The following is a 26,103-nucleotide window of genomic DNA, read 5'->3' as shown; positions in this document are numbered from 1 at the left end:
TATGCTCCATCTTGACTACTGCGTGCAGATGTGGTCGCCCCATCTCAAAAAAAGATCTACTGGAATTGGAAAAGGTTCAGAAAAGGGCAACAAAAATGATGAGGGGTATGGAACAGCTTCCGTATGAGGAGCGATAAATAAGAATGGGACTTTTCAGCTTGGAAAAGAGACGACTAAGGGGGGCGGGGGCGAAAGGTGTGATAGAGATCTATAAAATCGTGGCTGGTATGGTGAAAGTAAATAAGGAAGTAGTGGGGTTGTACTCACAAGCTCCCCCGGCCAAGTGCATGTGTCTGCACTCTCTCTACCTGCTTGTGGTGGGTCTTCGCTGATTCAGCCCTCTTGCCGAGTCATACACAGTGAGATAAAAGCAACACAAACCCCTTTTTGGGGTACAAGTCCAACAGGGGTCTCTCTCTCTTTGTCCCTACTCCAGAATAGCGCAGTGCCCCCAGGCTCCTTCCCTGGAGACAGTGTCTTTGCCCTTTCAGAGCTTTTCTGGCCCCAGCTCTTAATTGTAGTCGCCCAGCTGCAGTCCCCCTTCCGGGGTGCCTTAAAGTCCAGGCCACTTTCCCAGTGGCTGGTGGGGGGCAGGGGGCCCAGGGCTGTCCTCTACTCTGGGTCCCAGCCCAGGGACGCTATAGATAGCAGCCATTCACAATGTCCCTTTAAATAGACTGCATTGCTGCTCTAATTCCCTAGTCCACTTCCCCATAGCTCCCACATATTCTTCACCCTTATCTCAGAGCCTTGTCCTTGTGGAGTCCCAGCAGCCAGTCTAAAGCACCATCCACTCTTCTCCAGCTCTGGCAAGGAATTGAACTCACTTTTTGCCCTGCAGCTCTTCTTATACGGACTTGCTGTGCCCTGAGTGGCTGCTTCCCACAAAGCCACTCTAGGCAGCTTGGAGGACCTCTCTTCTACCGTTTCCTGCGGCGGGATGTGGCAGGGCCACAAGGCCTCCAGCAAGGGGGCCTCAGGGCCTAGTCCACCCCATCACAGGAAGTGTTATTTACTCCTCATAACACATGAACTAGGAGTCACCAAATAAAATTAATAGGCAGCAGGTTTAAAACAAACCAAAGGATTTTTTTTTTTTCACAAAACGCAGAGTCAACCTGTGGAACTCCTTGCCAGAGGGTGTTGTGAAGGCAAAGACTATAACAGGGTTCAAAAAAGAACTAGATAAGTTCATGGAGAATAGGTCCATCAATGGTCCATCCGTCAGGATGGGCAGGGATGGTGTCACTAGCCCTGTTTGCCATAAGGTGGGAATGAGCAACAGGGGATGGATCACTTGATGATTACCTGTTCTGTTCATTCCCTCTGGGGCACCGGGCATTGGTCACTATCAGAAGACAGGATACGGGGCTAGATGGACCTTTGGTTTGACCCTGCATGGCCGTTCTTACGTTCTTAACTACAGCGCTCAGGGCTGTGAAAACTTTCACAACCCATGTGATATAATTAAGTCGACCTAAGCCCTAGTTTAGATGCTGCTAGGTTGACAGAAGACTTCTACCATTAACCTACCTACCGCCTATCGGTGAGGTGGATTTACTACAGCGATGGAAGAATCCCTTCCACCGCTGTAGTGTCTACACTACACTGCTACAGTAATGCAGCTGCAGTGCTTCGAGTGTACTTGATGAAGTCATAACAGCATCAATCAACTTAATTGATATTGTAATTTTTTCATCATAACAGCATTGTGGAATTGTGAAGTGATCGTTCATACAATGTTGAGGTAGTAAAAATGTTACCAAATGCAACTATTGTATATTTCATGCGCAGTGGATAATTTTTAAATTTTATTATGTTTGACATTTTAAATGATTTTTTTCACTATCTTAGGCTTCCTAAATATGAAAAGACAATGAATTGGACATAAATTCATTTTTGAATAACTGTACTCATTTTTTATATACTTGGCTGGTCATTTGCTTTAGTATCTTTGCAAAACACAAATAGAAATAATTGTGAGTAAGAATTTTCCACCTAATTTCCACATGTGTGTAATCCTGCAAGTAAGTCATGCCCTTTGTTTGGGACACCAATCTGTTACTATGGAAACGAAAATTATGTAAACCATAATCCCACAACTGTGGCATCCATTGATCCTGCAGTGATGTCATAGCATAACTCAATGTAGAGGCGAAGACAAGTCAAAGGTCTTATTATAGCTTTGATAATTAACAAACACAGCCAAAAATGGAAAAATATTTAAAAGTTTAAAGAATTTTTGCTTAAAGCCTTACATTTAGAAAGTTTTTTCTACTTAGTAAACGGTTTCTTAAATCTTAAAGTGTGTGACATTCTTTCATGTTCTTGTCACCTATTATCTGAAACCATTTGTAGCATTCATAAAACAAAACGAAACATCCCAATCAATCAAAAACAAAACTACCCACACACATCAGGCTGTTTGTTTTTATGATAAATTTCAATCTGATCTGATTTCAAATTCTTGAGAGATTACACCATGAAAATTCAATGAAGACTATGAAAAACAGCTTGACTTTTGCTATGGTGTAACAATGTTACAGGTAGTATGAAATATACACAGGAAATGTATGGTCATTGGTAACTGTGTATCTTTCACTTTAAAATGAGCTATTATACATTTAGGGCCTCTAGAAGAAGAAACGTGTTAGTTGTGTTGGACGGAGCTTCTTACCAAGTAATAATGATATCTCTGTGAGTTGCTTTGTCGGAGTCTCAGTGAGTGAGAGAAATGTAAAGGAAGAGCACTAGAAAGAAGTATGTGATGGCAGTACTCTCTTACTAATGTTCCAGAACCCAAAGCATCAAATCCATGAAGCTTGCACAGTGTGATTTCAATAGCAAAAAAGTAGTACATTGAAAATTATGGTCAAAAAGGGTTAGATCTTTCTTATTTAAGCTAAAATTTCATTGAGAATTTGCCTGTTTTTTTTTTTAAATATATTGAATGCTAATTTAATTGAAAAAGGTATTGTATTTACAATTTGCTTTGCCTGTTTTATTTGATCTTTTTAGCTAAGGGATGTAGTATAAATAATATTTGAAGTTGAGAGTTCCAGCTTGTCAACAGTTAAAATGGTTTTACATTTGAACATGTCTAAATAGATTATTTTAATGCAGCAGTTTCAGTACTTTGGAATACTGTATGTTCAAGGCTGGATTAAGACAACCTGGGGCCTTAGGCACACATAGGTTCCACCCCTATGGCTCTGCCCCCTGCCCCATGGCTCCTCCCCCATTTGCAATGGCAGTGGCCAGGGCTCCTCCTCTTCCAAAGAGAGAGGGGTTGTCAGAAGGGTGTGGACGTCCAGCACTCACACCCTCATTGCTGGAGTGTATCTGGGTGAGTAGGCCAGGCTCACTGTCGTCTTCTCTCTTGCCACACACCATGTCCTCTGCTGCAGTGGTGGCAGGGACCCACAGAAAAATGGCTCTTGGGATTAACATAATCTCAGAGCAGTTGTTCTAGAGGAAAAATTTCAAAGGTGATTTAGGCTCCTGTGGGCCTAACTCACTTTTTAAAGTGGGGTTTAGGCTCCTTAAGCAGTTAGGAAAATTTTACCTGTAGGCTCTTTGCAGATTTAGCAGACATTGTTGCGTCAGTTAAACTCAGTTCACATTGCCAGATTTTCTATTTCTCAGCCACAAGGGCTAGAAAATTCCTTTTTTTAAAATGAAAGCTTAGACTCTGATGTGATCATCATTCCAAGAGCTAGGGCTCTCAGCTCGTGTTGCCAGACGTCCAGTTTTTGACTGGATCGTCCAGTCGAAAAGGGACCCCGGTGGCTCCGGTTAGCACTGCTGACCGGGCCTTTAAACGTCCGGTTGGCAGTGCTGCGGGGCTAAGGCAGGCTAGTGCCTACCTGTCCTGGCACCACCCTGCACCCCAGAAGCGATCAGCAGGTCCGGCTCCTAGGCGGGGGGGGGGGAGGGCGGGGCTCTGCGCACTGTCCCCACCCCGAGCACCGACTCCGCACACCCATTGGCCAGGAACTGTGGCCAATGGGATCTGGAGGGGGCGGTGCCTGCTGGGGACAGCAGCGCACAGAGTCTCCTGGCCCCCCACCTAGGAGCTGGACCTGCTGGCCGCTTCTGGGGTGCAGCGCGGTGCCAGGAGAAGCAGGGAGCCTGCCTTAGCCCCACAGCACAGCTGACTGGGAGTCGCCTGTGGTAAGCCTGCACCCCAGCCCTGAGCCCACCCCTCATCACCGGGCCCACCCCAGAGCCCATACCCCCTCCCGCACTCCAACCCCCTGCCTCAACCCACAGACCCCTCCCACATTCCGAATCCCTGGGCCCCACCTCCCAGCCTGGAGCCCCTTCCTTCACCCCAAACTCCTCATCCCCAGAGTCCACACCCCCAGATGGATCCCTCACCCCCTCCTGCACCCCAACTCCCTGCCCCAGGCCAGAGCCCCCTCCCGCACCCTGAACCTCTCATTTCTGGCCCCACCCTGGAGCCCACATCCCCAGTTAGAGGCATCACCCCTTCCTGCACCTTAACCCCCTGCCCCAGCCCAGTGAAAGTGAATGAGGGTGGGGGATAGCGAGCCACCGAGGGAGAGGGAATGTAGGGGGCAGGGGCCTTGGGGAAGGGGGTGGGGCCTCTGGGAAGGGCGGGACTAGGGTTTTCAGTTTTGTGCACAAGGCCCTTTATCTGGTCCTGCACATGTATAAGAGTTACATCTCTTGAGGTCACTAATAGCTTGTCAAGGGCATACGCTCCATTCCACTGCATACTGTGAAAGGGAAGAAACAATTGAGCAGATGGGGTCTGAGGCAGGGCAGAGGAAAAAGGGGTGGTTGTGTAGATGTCCGCTTCCCCTCCCCTCGATAGTGACAATGCTGGGACTCACCTTCATGTGATCAGTGGGAGGTGGAACAGACACTCTGCAAGCAAAAAGCATCTTACGTTGCTACCAATGCAAGCACATGTAACTCCCCTTCCATGTCTTTCCCAAAGTGGAAGAGAAGGCAGGTTTTTTGTTCCAATGGCTAAGCCCCCTTACGGTTAAAACATTGTTCCTTATTTCTAATTAGAATTAGCCTGGCTTTAACTTCCAGTCATTGGTTCTTATCCTGCCTTTCTCCACAAGATTAGAGAGCCCTTTAGTACCTGGTATTTTCTCCCGATCGAAGGGACTTAGACACTGCAATCAAGTCACCTCTCGATCTTCTTTTTGAGACGCTAAACAGATCGAGCTCCTTAAGTTTCCTTGCTATCCGGCATATTTCCCAGCCTACCTAGCCATACTCACCTGAGCTACGCAGATTGAGTACATTGCAGAAGAGTTCATGACTGGCTCTAAGTATTTAACTTAATTAACTTGGGGGTATCTCAACTTCTGGGACGGATGGATTTTTGTATTTGAATGAACTGTGCATTTGTCATAGTTTCACTTTTGGTGCCATTTTAGATTTTTCTCTGTAAAACTGAATATCATCAAATAATTTTGTGTTCAGACAGCACTGCCACGTTAATTCAAATGCAGCTGTCACAGAAATTAGGGCCTTGCTATGGAATTGATGTATAATGTGCCTCACTGGATAGGGCCCTGTTTCTAGTGCCATAAACCTCCTCCTAGGCCACTTTCCAATTGACTGAGTGTTTTACGTGTGCCATAAATGAGACCGGGGCAGGTTCTTTCTTTTTACTTTACTGTTCATTCTGTATGAAGCAGAATGATCCACTAAGCCACCTAAGTACCTGAAAGAATTGAATCAGGCTAAAAACAGCAACGATTTCAGACTCTTTGCTATAACAGAAGACACTGAAGTGAGACACCAAGTAGGATGCAGCAATTGTTTTATTATTTGTGTTAACATCTGAGCCACCTTTAAGCTTTGGAGTTTCTCTGGGTGCTGGTAGCAGTAAATTGCTCTAGAGAGATGCAGAATCATTATGGTTACATTCCTTTCCATGGGGGGTAGAAGAGAGAAACTAAAGCCAATCGTTTATTTGGCTAAATTAATGCACATTTTTGGACCCCTCTAACTAGAGCCCAGAAAAATGATACAAATCAAACATGTTAGAAGAGGAACCTGCCTGCCCTAGACCAGTAGCTGCAATTTACTGCCCTGACAAATTAAGGGCTGTTTTAGAAGGAACGAAGCACATTTTGTTTATGACTTTGCCACGTTATTTTTAGATTCCAAGTTAACTACTCCTCAGAGACAAGATGAGGAACTAGTGACTCCTCCAAGATGATTTAATTGAAAATCTTTATTCCCAGAATTCTGAAGGACGAAGCAGATTTAAGTATGTAAACAGAAATGAGACCAAGATAAAGGAGAAAAACTTGCAATTAATCTTTTTTTTTTCACAAGTCTCTTCTTTCCTTTGAGAGTTCTGAATAATGTCAAATGAGGTTCCTCTAAATTTCCTTCAACTTCTCTCTAATGATAGGCTGTTAATTAATTTAGTAATTTACAAACATTGTGAAATCACCATCTTCGTACTTTATTCCTATTTGTATGGACATGAGAAAATTAATTATGGACACCGCCTTTAGAAATGCAATTAATGTTTCACTGTTAGATGCCTGCTGATATTTTTGCATTTTCTTTTTGTTTGCAACTGGGCTTTTTTTAAAATTCCCCTTCTCCCAAAGCTCATATTCTGGGTCCCAGATTTCACTGGTACAGAACAGATAGGTAGCAAATGACTCAGGATAACAGCCAATGAAAAGCTTTCCTATTAGGTACCTTCAACTAGACTAGCTTCACACTTTCCATTGTTCCCTCAGTTCTTCTTGTGCCTCACTGGGAGGGGGCAGCATACCACAGTATCTGCCGTCTTGGGCAGTATTTTTGCTTTTGTCTTGCTGGCTGGGATGTGGGAGATCCCAGTTCAATTCCTCTCTCTGCCTGCTGAAAAGGGATTGGAATGTGGGATATTCCGATGTGGGTCTCTATTTCTCCTATTAACGCTATTCCATTTTGTATAAATAATTAAATATGCCTTGGGCCAGAGAGTGAGTGAGAACGACTCTATAGTCCTGTGGAGTACCCTAAGCACTGGGATAGAAGTTATAAGTGTCATGTTTAGGTGTGCCCAGAGCACGCCTCCAGGATCAGGCTTTGCTGGCGAGATAGGTGGGGAAACACCTCTCCACCTTGTTTGAGGATTGCACTGGGTCTGAAATGTGAGATACGTGTCTGGATGCCTGCCTGAGGCAGCCATGCACATGTTCAGATGCAAAAACACGGGAACTTTTACAGTGAAAATATAGATACTGAGTGAATTTGGGTGTCTGTAGGTTAGGTGGCAGCCAAATGAGGGTTTTGTGGATTGCAGTGATGTCTAAATCTGGGACTTAGCACCTAAGGCCTTTTGTGGATTTGGGCCTCGATGTATATGAGAAATATAGGCATACAAAATTGCGGACTTTCCCTGTCCATTTTATATTAAGGCTTACTCTGCTCACGTGACTGAAACCTCCTGGGCTTAGAGTGATGAGGTGACACTCAGGAGATTATGCAAGGATCTAGGTTGCACTCCCTGAATAATTACTGCAGACATTACAGACTCAATGTCTTTGTATCTGCAGGTGTCATTCTCTGTCCAGTAATCGATTAGAACTTCCCCACACCAAGAATCCCTAGTTCCGTTCATTGGCTCCGCAGTTTCGCTTAACTTGGTAACAACCTGTTAAAGGGTTGTTGGGAAAGTGTCTGTTTATGGGATCTGAGAAGCTATGGCACATTTTAAATTTTCCTCCCTGAAGTTTTAATGGTGAGGGCTAAACCAGATCCTGTCTGCTGTGTGGTACCAGGAATCAGGTTTTTCTTGCTGCTAATTCCTTTCTGTGTCCCAGACGTTACTGGTGACGGCTCTGCCTTCTTGACTAGCCAAAAGGGTTTGTAGAAGCATGAGCGGGATTCTACATAGGTTGCTAATCAAATCCAAGGGAAATACTTTAAGTAGAGACCAGTAGAAGGGATGGAGTTAGGTTAGTAGAAACTCTTCTTTTGGAGCCTATCTCATTGGCTGCTATCCTCCCTAATCTGCATATGAGAAAGAACTCCCAATATATTGTGTGCCAGTGGAATCTAGGACCCTCAAAGTAATTACTGACAAAATTCTCCCTGTTTAGTGAAAGGCTTGATTAAGAGAATACTTATTTGTTGCTCAGGGGTTTTCTCTGTATTAAATACATTGGGTCACTTTCAATAACCAATGACATTTTCTTTTGAGAAGCTTAGTTGTGCTAGTAACTCAGTACATTGCATAACTAGGCTTGGAAGAATTAGATTTTTACTGGCAAATATCAGTAAATGTTAATTTCACCATACCTGCACAAACTGAAAAAATATTTCCATCCATGACAATCGAAATTTACAAGTAGGCAAAGAGAGAAAAATGCTCCTTGTGAACATATTAGGCTTTGGCTTAAGGATATTTACTTTGCATATTTTGACCTTTGATGTTGACAATTTGTGTTTTAACAGTTATAAAGCTTTTAACTTTTTGAATCTCAGAATACACACTCATCAAATAATTGTGTGATTCCTCCCATAATTTCCCATAACTGTGAAAATTTAAATGGCTAAGAATAGAAAAAAATGCTTCAAAATAAATGTAAAAATCAAATTCTGCCAGACCTGTATATGATGCAAAACTGTTATAACCAGATCACCTGTCCAGTGGAAAACCCATCAAAGAGAGGTGGGGGACGTGGAAGAGGAGTGAGAGCAGGGTTGTTGACCCTGGAATAAGATGGTCTGTGGTCCTTGTCCGCAAATTTCCACAGACTCTAAGGAATCTTCAGGAGGCACAAGATAGATTTGGTTCTCTGCAGTGGCTCTGCTTTCCCACAGTCCCTCCACCATCCCTTCCACCTCCGTGACAGCACAGCTCCATTGCATCCTGTTCATATCCTAAGTAGGTAGCTGCTCTTTAGACCATCTGCAGGGCTTGTGTACATCCTTTCTGCACCAACCCGGCCTACCCGCTGTGAACTGTACGTCCCACAGTAGGGTGTGGGCCTGGGGTAGACAGTGTGCTCTAAGTGTTGAATGTAATGAAAGGCCCAATTTAAGGCATATTAAAGGCAATGGGTGGCCTTCTAAAGTATGTTGCTGAAGATTCACACCAAAAGTATCAGCAGTGGAGTGTCCTTGAGGGGAAGATTTTGTCCAGAGATTCCCCCCGCCCGCCCATGCAGTCCATTTACTTGAGTTCTGCGTTGCAAAGAACATTTCACTCATAAACATGTTTTCTCTTCCCTCCTGTAGAGTGCAAATGCTATTTTGACATCTATCATGTCTGCAACACATTTATACACAGAGCAACATTCACCTTTTTAAAGAGCTTTGGGAGTTACAAATGCACATCAACAGGAGCGCATACCCAAGCAATTGCAGTCTTTCCCATCATAAGTGAAGCAATCTTAATATTCTCCCGGCTTACAGTTTGGTTCTTTAAGTACCGCTGTTTTACTTTAAGAGTAGAGTGAATCACACACGTAGAGGAGACAATGTTCACGCAGCTCAGAAATGCCACATAATACCCATTTCACTTTTTAAATTAGATTTCAGCAAATTTAAATACAAAAGGGGTTGAAGTTCTGAACATACTGGCCTTCAAGACTGGGAGTTTTGGTGTTCAATTCTGCCTGATGGCTAATTCTTCATAATCTACTGCAGGCTCTCTCTCTTCTATTCAAATCAAAGAACATGAACTAGTGCTTTCTCATTCTGTCCTAGATGAATGGGAAAAATGAAGGCAGACTGATATTTGGTTATATTTGATGGCTATCAGTGGATCTGTAGAGTAATAACTGAATAAACTCAGATATTTGTGTTGCCACTCAGGCATGCAGGCTCAAAACGTAGGTAGCTTCTCAGATTTCATTTCCTGATGTACTGAATGGAGAATATAAACTTTGAGCAGAGTGCAGTCCAGGTTACTGCTGTTCTGAATTACCATTCACTGACACAGTTGCTCAGGCAAGCAAAAAAACTGCTCATGGTCTGAGTGACCTTGCAATTAAAACAAACCACCTATTCTGCACTGCCAAGCGCTTACTAATAGCCTCTCAGTAAATGGCCCAGAACCTGAATCCTTCAGATAACTGGCACACGCTACATACTTTTACTTAGGTGTTACGTATGCCAGCATTTTCAAAGCTGGACATCTAAATCCATATTTAACTTCCTAGATAATGTCCTGATTGTCAGAGATCCTTGGCAACTCCCTCTTGTAGTTAGATGCCCAAGTCTGTAAATGTTGGCCCTACTGCCTGTTTGTCCATTTGGCAACCACATTGCTGTAGGACCAGCACAGAAACCGACATGGAATGATGATTGCTCTGGGGTTTTTTTTTTATTAATTTGTTAATTTTCTTATAATCAACAACGAAAATCACAGAGTGAAGATAGCAATTTTCTGATTAATACTTCACTTAATACTACTTTATTTGCATCTGAACCTAGCTACCTGAACTGCTTTCCATAATGGTTAAATGATCCTTCTCCTAGCCCTCCTGCCAGGAATAATGTCATTGGGAAAAAACCTTCCAAAGGACAGCTGTTCTATTGCATATGTAACCCACATACCTCCTGGGTGTGGTCTTCCGTCCCATCTAGGGGTGCTGAGACCACTTAGCAAGAAGAGAGATTAATGAGTCCGCACTACAGTCTTAGCTAACAGGCCTATGGCTTTTAGCTCATGCACGAAGCTTCAGAGATCCCAGGTTCAATCCTGCCTGCTGATAACCGGGGTCTGTTGGTGTTCTACATACACTCCGATCAGTGACCTGATACAGAATTCACATTGGCCATTTAACAACTCTGTTTCTACCATTGCACCACTGGTTAGGCCAGGAAGTGAAGGATACCAGTTACACCAGAAACTGAGGGAGCGTTAAGTAGATAAAGTCTAATTGTCTAAATTGGAACAGAGCCAGGACACTGTAGCAAATACTCTTACCCCTGCTAAATATGCTATGGGATTTTTAATGACTCAAGGTGGCCAGGACTTTGGTTTAATATCTTAACAGAAGCTCAGCGCCCTGTAACAGTGGGCTGTTTCATGCTTGAGTTGCTCATGGTATGAAGGGCAAGGGCCTGCTCTGTATTGATTTATGAATACTGTATTGCAGTAGGTTATGGGAAATGTTTATTGTACGACTATACAGGAATACTGTATGCAGATAGGGGTTTCGTTTAATAGCAAGCTATTAGCAGGAAGGCAACATGACGGATCCAGATAAAACATTTTCTGATAAATAGGCTAAGGGTTAAGAACCAATACTTGCTCTATTAGCTGTGAAGATGTTAATTCCAGCTTCTGGCCAAAGTTACACAGCTGTTTTTCCAATTCTGGGAACTAACACATCACAAGGAAACAGCAGTTAAAAGGTCATGCTTTAGAGAGAGGAGGGTGCACTCTGAAAGACCAGTGGAGTCGAAGGTGCAGTTAGCCTTGTAACCATGACAACTAACTCAGAAGAATGTTGCCCACTTATGATGGGCTCATGTTCAAGTTAGACCTGAGTGGTTTGTAAGTCCAGACAACCTCAAAGTCTTTGGGATGGTTGTTGGCTTCTAATACATTATCTCTGCATGGTATCACTGAATGCCACCTCCTTGGTCTAAGGACCTTGTCACAGGCTGGCAGGCCAGGGGAGCTGGGCTCAGCCGTCCCTGTGGTGTAGCAGTTAACCACCTCCCCCAGCTGATCCTGAGCTAGGGACTTAATTACAATTAATGATCCCAGCTGGGCAAGGATCAGAGCAGATTTCACAGAGAGGAAGCAGAGCTCAGTGAGGTGGAGAGATTTACAAGGAATGCCTGCTTTCTAGGAAGCTAGACTGAGAGAACCATAAGGATTAGGTAAAGCTGGGGGTGCAGAGATGGCTGAGATAGGACCAGTGAGAAGCAGGGAGGGCCCTAGGAGAGACTGTCAGAGTCCACAGGGAGGAGAGGCAGTGGGGAAACCTGCTAGGAAGAAGGGCCCCAAGGGAAAAGCCCTGAGGCAGTGTTCAGCCTATGGAGAGCAAAGAAGGAATGCTGACGTCCCTGGGAATAGGGATGAAGAGCAGGAGACCTCAGTGTAGCCTGAGAGGTTGCAGAAGGATCTTCTGTTTAGATGTTGGTGTAGATTCTTTAGTTCTTTTGTTACCCTGGAAAGGGACAGAACTGGAAAGAGGTTACCTGGCTGGAGGCCTGGGTTATGGAAGACAAGGACAGAGACAGGCTACTGCCGGGCCAGAGAAGTGGTCAACGTGGTGAGATGAAGACCCCTGCAAGGCCCCATTCTAATGCCAGAGGGTGTTATAGTGGTGAGTGCAACTGCTTACAACCCCAATATGCATTTTCATATACTCTTGACTGATGACATTCAGTTTTAGTGAAATTAGAGGTCAAAGGTAACATAAGAAAGAAATGTAGATTAAGAACTTTTCTGTGCTCTGGCCTCAACGTGCCTAGGACCAGGCCCTGATCCTGACTGGGCCCTCTTGGTGATATGATGGAATCAATATTAAATAATCTATCCATGCTTGATGCTCAAGCAAATACATGTTGGTGACTGCCACATGAGAAACATTGTTTTTGAATTCATCCTTGTGGGAAAATGTCTTGAGTTTGTATTTTGAATGGTGGCTGTATTTACAGATCAAATATTGCTACATAGACACTGAGTATTTCTGCTCACTGACTATATTGGCATATTTCTAGTTCTGGTTTGCTTGTGCCAATGTAAACGATTACAAGCAAGTCTTATTTTGTGTGTGGTGCTAGATTTCATTGTAAACCTCCCCTCCCTGTTCCTCCTCTAGTCCCCATCCTCCACCCGCACTCATACCCAACAGGATTATTTCCGTAGCCCATTTCCCTGTCTGATCATTTTGAACTTTCCCAGGCAGAAAAGTGGAAAGGATTAAGGTAGCCCGGTTGGAGGGTTGATCACTAAATAAATGTTGAGAGCTTTTGGAAGAGGCCTGCTGCACTGGCAAGGGGCTTTCACAGCCAAGGCTGAAAAATGATTTTCATTGTGACAAAGAGAAGCGCTGTGTTAATAAAGGGGCGTCTTGGTTTTGCATTTGAAGCAATGCAGTTGCCAGTGGATATATATTGCACATGAGTATTAGAGCTTTAAGTTTGTCTGTCTGGTTAGTCTTGCCCTACCTGAGCTGACCTGGATAATATGACATTTGGGTGAAATTCAGAATAGAGCGTTCTCCGTTATGCAGCTGAACCTGACCCAAGGGTCTAGGGTGACCAGACGTCCCAATTTTAGGGGATTTGTCCCGTGTCTCGACTTTACATCGGTCGGGACGCCCTTTGTCCTGATATCGGGGACCGTCCAGACCGCAGGCACGGTGTCGCCGCTCACCGCTTCCTGCGGCAGCTCCCGGCGCCCGCCCGCCAGTAGGAGTGCCGTGTGCTGCAGGGGCGGGGCTTGCAGGCACTGGGACCGGGAGAGAGAACTCCGCCCCCACCCCCACCTTAACCGCGACCCTAGGAACCAGAGGGACCAGCCTGCCGGATGCTTCCCGGGACGGGAGCTGCCCCAGGTGAGCACCGCCGGGACTCCCCACCTCGCCCCCAGGCAGGTCCCTCTGGCTGTAGGGTGTGGGGGCTCTGCGTGCTGCCAGCACCTGCAAGCTCCGCTCCGCGGCTCCAGCATCTCCCATTGGTATGCTTGTGGCGGGCGCAGCACGTGGAGAGGCTGGAGACTCCCCTCGCTGCTCTCACCCTAGGAGCCAGAGACCTCCCAGCAGGGCTGGTGAGTGCGGCCAGGAAAGGGGGCAGGGTGTGATGGAGTGAGTGTCTGGGAGGTGTGTGTGGGGTGCTGGGCTGTGAGGGTGTGGAGGATGCTGGGCAGTGGGGGAGGTTTGTGTGTTTTGGGATGCTAGACAGTGGGGGGGCTTGTTGGAGGTGCTGGGCAGTGGGGGAGATCCGTGTGTGTCAGGGCACTGGGCGGGGGGGGGGGGGTGTCTGTGTGGGGCATTGTGTAGTTGTGGTGGTAGGGCTATGGAGAAGGGCACTAGGAGGGAGGGAGGGAAGGGAAATCTGTGTGTATTGGGAAACTAGCGAGTGAGGAGTTCTGTGTGAGGTGCTGGGCAGCTGTGGTAGGGCTGTGGGCAGGGGGGCGCTGGTGGGGTGTGTGCGCACAGCACTGTGCATTTGTGGTGGAAGAGTTGTAGGGGGGCTCTGGGCACAGTGGATCCAGGGTGTGCTGGGCATTGGAGCTGTGTGGCGCAGCATGGGCCCACCCCCAACAGGAAGGGGCATGCTGGTAGCACAGGGCCAGGCGGACCAGTGTGCCTCTGTCTCCGGTTGGGGCTGTGCACCTCTGTCTGTCTGTCCATCTCCCCCCCCCGCCCCCCCTCCGCTCAACCAATGTGTCCTGATATTTCACTCCGGTGATCTGGTCACCCTACAAGGGTCTAAAGATGGAAAGTGATGTGTTGTAGGTTCCCCACCCCTCCAATTTGATATTACCTTTTGTATTTGTCCAGGTTTCCATGGTATCAGATGCTGGTGACTTGAAACAGCTAGTATCCATTCCTCTCTCTTCTCTCATTTGTTTTTAAAAAGTGTAGTTCTTATGAATGAATTCTCTGAGAAGTTTAATTCTCTGGCTTAACTGGAAAAGGATCTTGAGGAAGTGTAAAATTATAAATTGTTTGTAGCTAAGCAATGTACCTCAGAAGAGCTGGTGAACTGTAGTTTCTCATAGGTGTCAAAAATTAGTACTGTACTTGGAGCTGAGCAAAGAGTGAGAAATATTTTTCATAGCTGCTTCTGCAACTTCACAGCCTTTTTTGGTTTGCTTTCACACAAGCTTTTGTGAGATTTGATAAATAAAGCACGTTGCAGGCTCCGTATCAGGCTCAGCTGAGGACCCGGGGACAAATATATTATCACTTCCTTTTCATTGTCCCGTCTGTAAAAATAATAACCCAGGAATGATACTTGGTACCTATCTAGCACTTTTCACCCATAGCTCTCAAAGGCTTTGTTGTGGTTTTTGGTTTATTCCCTCCCCCATCCCCCAAAGATGGATAAGCATTGTTATCCCCATTTTGCAGACGGAGAAAGTGAGGTGTAGTTGGCAAATCACTTAGCCACATCTCACAGAGTCCATTAGTGACAGAGCAATTAACCCACGTCTCCAGACTCCCAATGGATAGTACTGCCATCCATGGGCAAGAATTCTGAGCTGAGTCTGCTAACCATGTTTGATTGCGATGTGTGTATGGTAATCTGAGGGGAGAGCAATCTTTTAAAAAGATATCCAGTCCTGTACAGACAGGATAATCGCTCTAACAAGCTCAGTCCCTATTAACACTCTGAGCTACAGACACCTCTGCTTTCCACTTCTGATGTCTTGCTGCTTTGCCATAAATTGTGCACAGTGGACAGATGCCCACTAGGTGCTAAATTGAGACCACCAAACTTGCTTTAGTTGTGACTGAAGCTAGACATTAACTTAAATCTCTCGCTGAGAGAGCCTGATCCATTGACTCACTTTATCCTCTTCTACTTGAAATAACCTCTTTAAAGCATATGCTTGCTTTTAGTAGTAGAAATTAAAAGAAGCTTGTTTAGGCGCCGGATATAGATGTTTAACAAACCTCCTATCCCAAAAATTTACTGCTAGAAACCCTATGACTTTTTTTTTTTAATTTAAAAAATTAAATTACAGCAGTTTTTTTGAGTTACATAATACATTGCCATGCTGCTTTAGAAGCTCACTCTAATACAGAGATGCTGTGTATTATGTGACCAGAGTCTGAAACTGACCAGTCTAATTTCACTGCCCAGCTGGGAGAAGTGAAAAATTGAATAAAAACAGTGTGAGGGGTGAAAATGAGTGCAGAGAGAAGGGTAACATTGTCTAGTGTAAAGATACCGGGAACTAGGAGCTCCTTTTTGACAGATGTGGGATTAGAATTGACTTTAGTGACCTGGACATGTCACAACCTCTCTGTCATTTTCCCCACGAATACGTTGGAGACAAATACTCTTTCTACCTCATAGGGTATTGAAGATGAATGAATATTTGTACAGCACTTTGAAGGTGAAAGGCTCTATATAAATGCATAGTTTTATTTTAACTTTCTCTATTTTAATAATATAATACAAATATAAGTGAGGAATTTTTTTTTAAATATGATTGTATCTCACCATTGTCCCTTTTAAACCAGACCCCTTTTAAATGCTGTGATTACTTGGATGGTGTTTCACGGGGTGATAAATACACTGTTGGTGGAAGGAATATAGTTATAACACTTACTTATTTAAAAAAATGTGGTGAAAAACTTTATTGCCTTTGGCTCTCTATGTAGCCTTTTGATATTCGTAGCTGACAGATTTCCACTTCTTAGCATTTGTTATCTCCTTTTGTATATGCCATTTGTTATCTCCTTTTGTATATGACAACAGTGTAAGGTTTTTGTTGTACATATTTTTAATAAAAAAAAGAGCCAAAATGTTTGAAAGCTAAAGCGGATATTACTTTTCTCCCAGAGCACACAGTATCCTTTTGATAGCCTAACCTTCGACAGCATTCGGTACACTCTGCTCAGTATGTAGCAAACATTTAAATGGTGCCTGTCAGATAGTTTCCTTACACTGGGTTCAGCAGCCCAGACACAGAAGACTGTAGAAATAAAAGGTTATAATTATAGACAGGCCTGAGCTGGAATGTTTCTGTCTAGATTCTGATCTGAACTTTCCCGGGATGAGGGGTACTTTAATTTGGAGTTTTGATTCATCCAGTCAGAGATCGGACTTAGCTATGAAGTTCAGATACGATGCTCATGTAATTCTTTGCTTGAGCTCATCTCTAGGCCCTGGTCTACACCGGGGGTGGGTGGGTGGGGTGTCGACCTAAGTTACGCAACTTCAGTTATGTGAATAACGTAGCTGAAGTCGACTTACTTAGATCGACTTACTGTGGTGTCTTCACTGCGGTGAGTTGACTGCTGCTGCTCCCCCATTGACTCCGCCTGCGCCTCTTATGGCAGTGGAGTACAGGAGAGCGCTCGGGGGTTGATTTATTGCGTCTAGACTAGCCACAATAAATCAATCCCCACTGGATTGATCACTGCCCGCCAATCCAGCGGGTAGTGAAGACATACCCTAGGTCTGATTTTTAATATCTGTTCAATATATGATTTTTAATAATTGGTGTGAACAAAATGTGATTTTTTTAAAGTTTGGCATCTTACCTTAATCACCATTACTTGGGTGCTCAATGTTTCTTCAGATAGCTATCTGTTCATACTTCTAATAATACAATATTAGCCTGCCTTGTGAGTGAGAATTTAAAGAGTGGTCCCTTCTCCCTGTCCCTTCTCCCTGTCCAAGTGGAAGGTAAAGTTTCTGGTTTACTTTTTTCTTTTTAAGAGGTGAATGGAATCCCCGGAGTCCTAGCCAACACTGTCACTCTCAATATAACTGGTTCTGATGTCCAGGACTCAGCATGTGAGCTATTTATGGCAAGAGAACCATAAAGAAAAGCTGAGCATGCAAAATTTATTCTACAGGACTTCTCATATCGTGCTTCTCATCGTAGTATTTGAGCACCTTCCAGTTATGCATTAAGCAATGTGACTGACATTCATCACATGTGGTTTGTTGGCTCTCTCTCATCCTCTCCCCAGGGGAAGAACTGGGTGTGTTTTATGATTGATTGATTTTATTTGCATTCCCATAGCATCTAGGCACCACAGTCATGGGCCAGGACCCCATTGTGCGAGGTGCTGTACAAACACAAAACAAAAAGATGGTCCCTGCCCCAAAGAGCTCCAAATATAAGTATAAGATGAGAGACAACAGATAGGCACAGCCAGACCCATGGGCAAGTGCAATGAGACAATGGTCAGATGGCTAGCCAGTGTCTCAGCACACCAGCAGCCTAACCATTATTATGATGATTATTTTTTTTTTTAGGCATTATAACAAAGGAGAGTTTTGAGCAGAGTTTTGAAGGAGGTTAATAGGTGACTTTGTGGCCGTTTGATACGGAGCTCCTCCCAAGCATGAGGGGCAGCATGGGAGAAGGCATGAAGATGCTTGTTTGAAAAATTAACAAGTGGGTATGGAGGCTGGTCTCACTGGCTGATTGAAGGTGAGCGTGACAGTGAATGAGAGATGATGCGTAGGTTAGGGATAAGTCATGGAGGCTCTGGAAAGTGAAAAGCAAGTTTTGATGTGATATTGAAGGGGGAGCCAGCGGCGGGATGCAAAGAGAGGGGGTGACATGGCCAAAGTGTCAGGCTAGAAGAATGATTGTAGCAGCAACATCCTGAATGGATACGAGTGGGACAAGTCTGCATTTGCTAAGGCTGGAGAAAATGATGTTGCAGTGATCTACATGTGGGATGAGGAGAGCTGGACAAAAAGTTTAGGGTTGTGGGAGGATAAGAAAGGCTGTACCTTAGGGAGATTATGCAGAAAGAATTGGCAAGATTTAGACACATTTTCAATGTGAGAAGCTACAGAGAGGTCTGAGTCAAAGATGATGCCCAGGTAACAGGCGTGAGTGAAAGGCAGGATGGTGGTATTGTCCACAGTAATTGAGAGCGGCAGTGAGGAGGACTTGCAGGAGAGAGACTAAGAACTCGGTTATAGCCAAGTTGAGCTTGAGCTGGTTGTCAGAGAGACAAGCAGAGATTTTTACTTGGGACAGGAGACAGGTCTGGAGTAAACAGGTAGAACTGAGTTGTCAGCATATAGAGATCTTAGTTGAATTTGTATTTGTGGATAAGATTACCCAGAGTGAGAAGACAACAGGACCAAGAATGGAGCTCTGTGTTTGGAGAGGGGATATATATATATATATATAATTTTTTTTTTCTAGGAGTGTGAGATTGTTGTTTTTAAAGTACATTGCTTCTGTGTGTTTACATTGGCAAAGGCAGGTCAAAGAAAAGTCCCTTGCACTTAGAGCAGAAGGTGATGCGGTTTGAGGTGGTTCTTAGTTCCTGTTGGAGTTCTTTCCAGTCTTTTACCTGCCCTGAAAAAGTTCTGTCTCCCACACAGGTGCTAGCCTTATTGTAGAGAGTTCCATTGTGTCAGAGGACCAAAGTTGTTGACAATGGTCTTTATCCCAGAGGTTTGGAGAACCTTTTTGGGATTCTGGGCCCAGATAATTGAGCACTGTGAAGATAAGGACTGAGATCTTGAATTTCACTCAGTATTCTAAGGGGAGACAGTGTGACAAGCTGAGGATGCGTATGATGTTTGTGGTATCCTGAGGTGGTGAGGAGACTTGCTGCAGTATTTTGTATTAGCTGGAATTTCATACATTCTGAAGTCTTCATGCCCAGGAATGTTGCATTGCTGTAGTCCAGACAAGAGGTGACAAAGGCATATATAATGGAGGCCAGGTCATCATCTGCCAGGATGCAATGGAGTCTCCTTGCCGCTTGGAGATGGTAGAAGGCATTACTTGTGTATGCTGCTATATGAGAGCTTAGTGTCAGCAAAGAATAAAATAAGAGAATGAGGAACAAGAGACATCCCTGTAAACTTAAGTGAGCCGATCTAGATAAAATAAGAGCTAAAAGGAATTTTTGCCTCAAAGTGAAACCAAACACATGTGAAAACATTTCTGAGGTGGGGATAAGTCTATTTAAAAAAAAAAAAGTTTGATTCATTATTGTCATTGTTTCTTCCCTCCTTCAAGACCTTTCAAACAGGGAGGAGCAGAGTTTTGCTCACTCTAGTCCAATGAATGGCTTTGGGGGGGAAGAAGGTAGTTGAAAATATCTGCTTCTTTATATATTTTAATATGTCAAAGCAAATTAAAGAAAATGCAAATATATACATTATATCTCCCCCACCTCCCCACCCTTCATATGCCACTTGGTAGAGTCCTGCGCCGAACAATTTTTAATACCCACTCCCACCCGCTCCTGCTATTATGGCAGTGGGTTCTGAGGGACCCGTGGGATTCAGGTCTTGCTGCAAGGTTCTAGCACCTGGCTTCTTAGATTGTAATGGTTTTGGGGCACATCCCATGTTTTTGTGTATTTGTTTATAGAGCACCTAGCACAGTGGAGCATCAGTTCTGATTATGAGACCAATAATATAGGAGAAACACGTTTTTTCAAAATGCTTCTTTCTTCCTCCCGCAGTCTTATCTAGGTTCTCCATTAGCCAGCTGCACTTCATCCAGGTGCAGATTTTGGTTAGTCCTTGAGAGAGCTAAGAGACAGTGCTCTGTTATCTGTGTATTTTTTGGCACCTCAGTGTCTGATGTTTCACTGTCTCTTCCATGACTTCATCTGGATCTCCAATTATGTTGGGGAAAGGACTGAGCTCTGGGGGAATCTGCAATTGAAAGCTTGGCCGGTGGAGGAACAGTTGTCCATAGCAGCCCTCCGAGAGAGAGGACCTGAGCCATTTCAGGGTATTTCTGTTCATCCCTGCAGCTTCTTGTAGGTGGGACAGGAGTATCAAGCGACCAGTGATATCAGATGCTGCTGGATGAGTATGGCTGTACTTCCTTCGTCTGTGGGCAGGAGGCACTCTGTGTACACGGTTTCATTACTCTTCTAGATTTCCAGCAATCTGTATGTTAAACACTTGAATCAAAATAAGTGATTCTTATTTGTATAGCAATGCTGCAGGCTGACTATCATCCATGGGAAGATTTATACATAAAAGAGTCAGCAAGAAATATTCTTTATCGCTGTGAGGTGGCTTCCTGTCCCAGTGCACCTCAGCGGCATTTCATCACTCTGTTCTGAGCCACACCATTATAGAGGTAAATTACCAGATACACTGCTTAAACGTGATTTGCTGCAACACCGTTATACTGGGTGTGCTGGTCAAAGTTACATCGCAAGCTTACTTCTATGGGAACTCCGATAACATGGATGTAGAAAACTGCTCTACGGATTTCAGGGTTAAAGCCTTTGGTATGGTGATATTAATAGCTTTGTTCTGGGCCCTATGTGACCCAGTTGGGCCCTGCAAAGATTGCCAGCTTGGGTCTGCATCTTTGATAGGTCTCCTGTCCACTGAGCTCCATGTTGTTGTAACAGTAGTCAGTCTTCTGTCTCATTGTGTAACATAGCCAGCCCATTGCTACTTTTGTCTTTTAAAATCTTCCAAATGCCTGCCACTTTGGCCTGTTCGTCCATGTCTGTCTGTTCTCCTGCCTGTGCTTGGTGGTATCACATGGATACTTCTTCCCAGGCCCTGCTGTCAACCTTAAGCATCTGCTCCATCTTCTTGGTGAGTGTTCATTGTCCGCTTAAGGTTTCATGGCTGGTAATTTAGATACTTTGCCAAAGTTCTTTTATAGGGCAAAAAGCTTGTAATACTGTAAGAAAACTGAAATTAAAGGGAAAAGTGACTTTTTGTTACTGAATGTCTTACCAGCGTTGCCTCATAGAACTATTTAGACCTGAGTACAACAATGACATCACATTGCCAGCAGGAGAGGCTGTGAATAAACTGTGGAATCCCTGTTCTGCTACTACTACATGTTTGTGTCATCTGTCTAAGATATGCATCGGTGTAAATAAACCTTGGTGCTAATCAGAAGATGTGAATCTGTTTATCATTTCCATTCTTGCTCTCCTTATGAGTGTTCTATATGCTTCTGTTCCTGGCTGGTTCTTCTTTTTGCATCAGCTGTCTGCTTAGGGGGAGCTTGAAGGAGGAGGTGAGGTGGAGTTCTGTGCATTGAGGATGGTAGCCATGTGAAAGGTTGAGACGAGGAATCTTGTGTTCAGAGCAGTTTGCAATCCCATCCCTGGGTCAGATTCATTGCTAGAATGTCAGTCTGTAGCGTGCTACAGCTGTATAGGATGATTGCTTGCTTCATCTTGCAGAGGTCCGCATTGTGCAGTGATTTGAAACTCCAAACATCATTAGTCCCTCCAGACAGTGTGTGTGGTGTGTTTTTTTTCTTTTTTTAAAGGGTATTTAAATGGAAGAATAACGTCAGTTTCGGAACGTTTTCTGTATTTTCATGTTGTGCTTGCCAACTGTAGCCTTTTATTTTATTTAAAGTGAATTTAGTAATGTGGTACTATGCTGCCGTGGGTTCGGCTCTGGTGGCTACAGTTTCAAGCTTAACAGAGTGAAAGTCACCTCTGCAACTTGCTTCAGATTTAGTCTCTAGGAACACACAAAGACCAAGAGTAGCGCTCACACAGACATTCACAAGTACAAGGTCTAGTCTGTTTTAGAAGTTTTATTAAAGTTATGAGTACACAAGCATATAGAAATTCTATACAGACCTATGCACACATAGTCACATCCTTAACAATAGTGTTAGGGTCAGATGGGTCTCTCATGGATTGAGCATCAGTAGAGGGATGGTGCCTGCTGGAGTTTCCCATAGGGAGCTCAATTTACCTAATGTAGGCACCCTCTTTTTATAATGTGATTCTGTCTACAGCTACGTTTTCTGTGCATGTCCATGAACATGTCAACTCTTTGGGTGGGTGGGGTGTCGATCTAAGTTACGCAACTTCAGTTATGTGAATAACGTAGCTGAAGTCGACTTACTTAGATCGACTTACTGTGGTGTCTTCACTGCGGTGAGTTGACTGCTGCTGCTCCCCCATTGACTCCGCCTGCGCCTCTTATGGCAGTGGAGTACAGGAGAGCGCTCGGGGGTTGATTTATTGCGTCTAGACTAGCCACAATAAATCAATCCCCACTGGATTGATCACTGCCCGCCAATCCAGCGGGTAGTGAAGACATACCCTAGGTCTGATTTTTAATATCTGTTCAATATATGATTTTTAATAATTGGTGTGAACAAAATGTGATTTTAAAGTTTGGCATCTTACCTTAATCACCATTGCTTGGGTGCTCAATGTTTCTTCAGATAGCTATCTGTTCATACTTCTAATAATACAATATTAGCCTGCCTTGTGAGTGAGAATTTAAAGAGTGGTCCCTTCTCCCTGTCCCTTTTAGCTGTCCAAGTGGAAGGTAAAGTTTCTGGTTTACTTTTTTCTTTTTAAGAGGTGAATAGAATCCCCGGAGTCCTAGCCAACACTGTCACTCTCAATATAACTGGTTCTGATGTCCAGGGCTCAGCATGTGAGCTATTTATGGCAAGAGAACCACAAAGAAAAGCTGAGCATGCAAAATTTATTCTACAGGACTTCTCATATCGTGCTTCTCATCGTAGTATTTGAGCACCTTCCAGTTATGCATTAAGCAATGTGACTGACATTCATCACATGTGGTTTGTTGGCTCTCTCTCATCCTCTCCCCAGGGGAAGAACTGGGTGTGCAATGGAGTGTTTTATGATTGATTGATTTTATTTGCATTCCCATAGCATCTTGGCACCACAGTCATGGGCCAGGACCCCATTGTGCGAGGTGCTGTACAAACACAAAACAAAAAGATGGTCCCTGCCCCAAAGAGCTCCTAATATAAGTATAAGATGAGAGACAACAGATAGGCACAGCCAGACCCATGGGCAAGTACAATGAGACAATGGTCGGATGGCTAGCCAGTGTCTCAGCACACCAGCAGCCTAACCATTATTATGATGATTATTTTTTTTAGGCATTATAACAAAGGAGAGTTTTGAGCAGAGTTTTGAAGGAGGCTAATAGGTGACTTTGTGGCCGTTTGATACGGAGCTCCTCCCAAGCATGAGGGGCAGCATGGGAGAAGGCATGAAGGTGCTTGTTTGAAAAATTAACAAGTGGTCTCACTGGCTGATTGAAGGCGAGCTTGACAGTGAATGAGAGATGATGCGTAGGTTAGGGATAAGTCATGGAGGCTCTGGAAAGTGAAAAGCAAGTTTTGATGTGATATTGAAGGGGGAGCCAGCGGCGGGATGCAAAGAGAGGGGGTGACATGGCCAAAGTGTCAGGCTAGAAGAATGATTGTAGCAGCAACATCCTGAATGGATACTAGTGGGACAAGTCTGCATTTGCTAAGGCTGGAGAAAATGATGTTGCAGTGATCTACATGTGGGATGAGGAGAGCTGGACAAAAAGTTTAGGGTTGTGGGAGGATAAGAAAGGCTGTACCTTAGGGAGATTATGCAGAAAGAATTGGCAAGATTTAGACACATTCTCAATGTGAGAAGCTACAGAGAGGTCTGAGTCAAAGATGATGCCCAGGTAACAGGCGTGAGTGAAAGGCAGGATGGAGGTATTGTCCACAGTAATTGAGAGCGGCAGTGAGGAGGACTTGCAGGAGAGAGACTAAGAACTCGGTTATAGCCAAGTTGAGCTTGAGCTGGTTGTCAGAGAGACAAGCAGAGATTTTTACTTGGGACAGGAGACAGGTCTGGAGTAAACAGGTAGAACTGAGTTGTCAGCACATAGAGATCTTAGTTGAATTTGTATTTGTGGATGAGATTACCCAGAGTGAGAAGACAACAGGACCAAGAATGGAGCTCTGTGTTTGGAGATGGGATATATATATATATAAATTTTCTAGGAGTGTGAGATTGTTGTTTTTAAAGTACATTGCTTCTGTGTGTTTACATTGGCTAAGGCAGGTCAAAGAAAAGTCCCTTGCACTTAGAGCAGAAGGTGATGCGGTTTGAGGTGGTTCTTAGTTCCTGTTGGAGTTCTTTCCAGTCTTTTACCTGCCCTGAAAAAGTTCTGTCTCCCACACAGGTGCTACCCTTATTGTAGAGAGTTCCATTGTGTCAGAGGACCAAAGTTGTTGACAATGGTCTTTATCCCAGAGGTTTGGAGAATCTTTTCGGGATTCTGGGCCCAGATAATTGAGCACTGTGAAGATAAGGACTGAGATCTTGAATTTCACTCCCCATTCTAAGGGGAGCCAGTGTGACAAGCTGAGGATGCGTATGATGTTTGTGGTATCCTGAGGTGGTGAGGAGACTTGCTGCAGTATTTTGTACTAGCTGGAATTTCATACATTCTGAAGTCTTCATGCCCAGGAATGTTGCATTGCTGTAGTCCAGACAAGAGGTGACAAAGGCATATAGAATGGAGGCCAGGTCATCATCTGCCAGGATGCAATGGAGTCTCCTTGCCGCTTGGAGATGGTAGAAGGCATTACTTGTGTATGCTGCTATATGAGAGCTTAGTGTCAGCAAAGAATAAAATAAGAGAATGAGGAACAAGAGACATCCCTGTAAACTTAAGTGAGCCAATCTGGATAAAATAAGAGCTAAAAGGAATTTTTGCCTCAAAGTGAAACCAAACACATGTGAAAACATTTCTGAGGTGGGGATAAGTCCATTTAAAAAAAAAAAGTTTGATTCATTATTGTCATTGTTTCTTCCCTCCTTCAAGACCTTTCAAACAGGGAGGAGCAGAGTTTTGCTCACTCTAGTCCAATGAATGGCTTTGGGGGGGAAGAAGGTAGTTGAAAATATCTGCTTCTTTATATATTTTAATATGTCAAAGCAAATTAAAGAAAATGCAAATATATACATTATATCTCCCCCACCTCCCCACCCTTCATATGCCACTTGGTAGAGTCCTGCGCCGAACAATTTTTAATACCCACTCCCACCCGCTCCTGCTATTATGGCAGTGGGTTCTGAGGGACCCGTGGGATTCAGGTCTCGCTGCAAGGCTCTAGCACCTGGCTTCTTAGATTGTAATGGTTTTGGGGCACATCCCATGTTTTTGTGTATTTGTTTATAGAGCACCTAGCACAGTGGAGCATCAGTTCTGATTATGAGACCAATAATATAGGAGAAACACGTTTTTCAAAATGCTTCTTTCTTCCTCCCGCAGTCTTATCTAGGTTCTCCATTAGCCAGCTGCACTTCATCCAGGTGCAGATTTTGGTTAGTCCTTGAGAGAGCTAAGAGACTGTGCTTTGTTATCTGTGTATTTTTTGGCACCTCAGTGTCTGATGTTTCACGGTCTCTTCCATGACTTCATCTGGATCTCCAATTATGTTGGGGAAAGGACTGAGCTCTGGGGGAATCTGCAATTGAAAGCTTGGCCGGTGGAGGAACAGTTGTCCATAGCAGCCCTCCGAGAGAGAGGACCTGAGCCATTTCAGGGTATTTCTGTTCATCCCTGCAGCTTCTTGTAGGTGGGACAGGAGTATCAAGCGACCAGTGATATCAGATGCTGCTGGATGAGTATGGCTGTACTTCCTTCGTCTGTGGGCAGGAGGCACTCTGTGTACACGGTTTCATTACTCTTCTAGAT

General features: G+C 44.3%; 1 protein-coding gene across 1 annotated transcript in view; it reads left to right on the top strand.

The window, feature by feature from the left end:
* AGBL4 (AGBL carboxypeptidase 4) overlaps window positions 1–26,103 on the top strand; it is a 1,392,624-nt gene that overhangs the window by 907,052 nt on the left and 459,469 nt on the right. The gene's annotated exons all lie outside the window — the stretch shown is intronic.

This window comes from Chrysemys picta, chromosome 8 (genome assembly GCF_011386835.1).
Source record: "Chrysemys picta bellii isolate R12L10 chromosome 8, ASM1138683v2, whole genome shotgun sequence".
NCBI classification, from domain to species: Eukaryota; Metazoa; Chordata; order Testudines; family Emydidae; genus Chrysemys; species Chrysemys picta.
The sequence above is the reverse complement of the archived record's forward strand: the minus strand, read 5'-3'. Positions and strand labels throughout refer to the sequence as shown.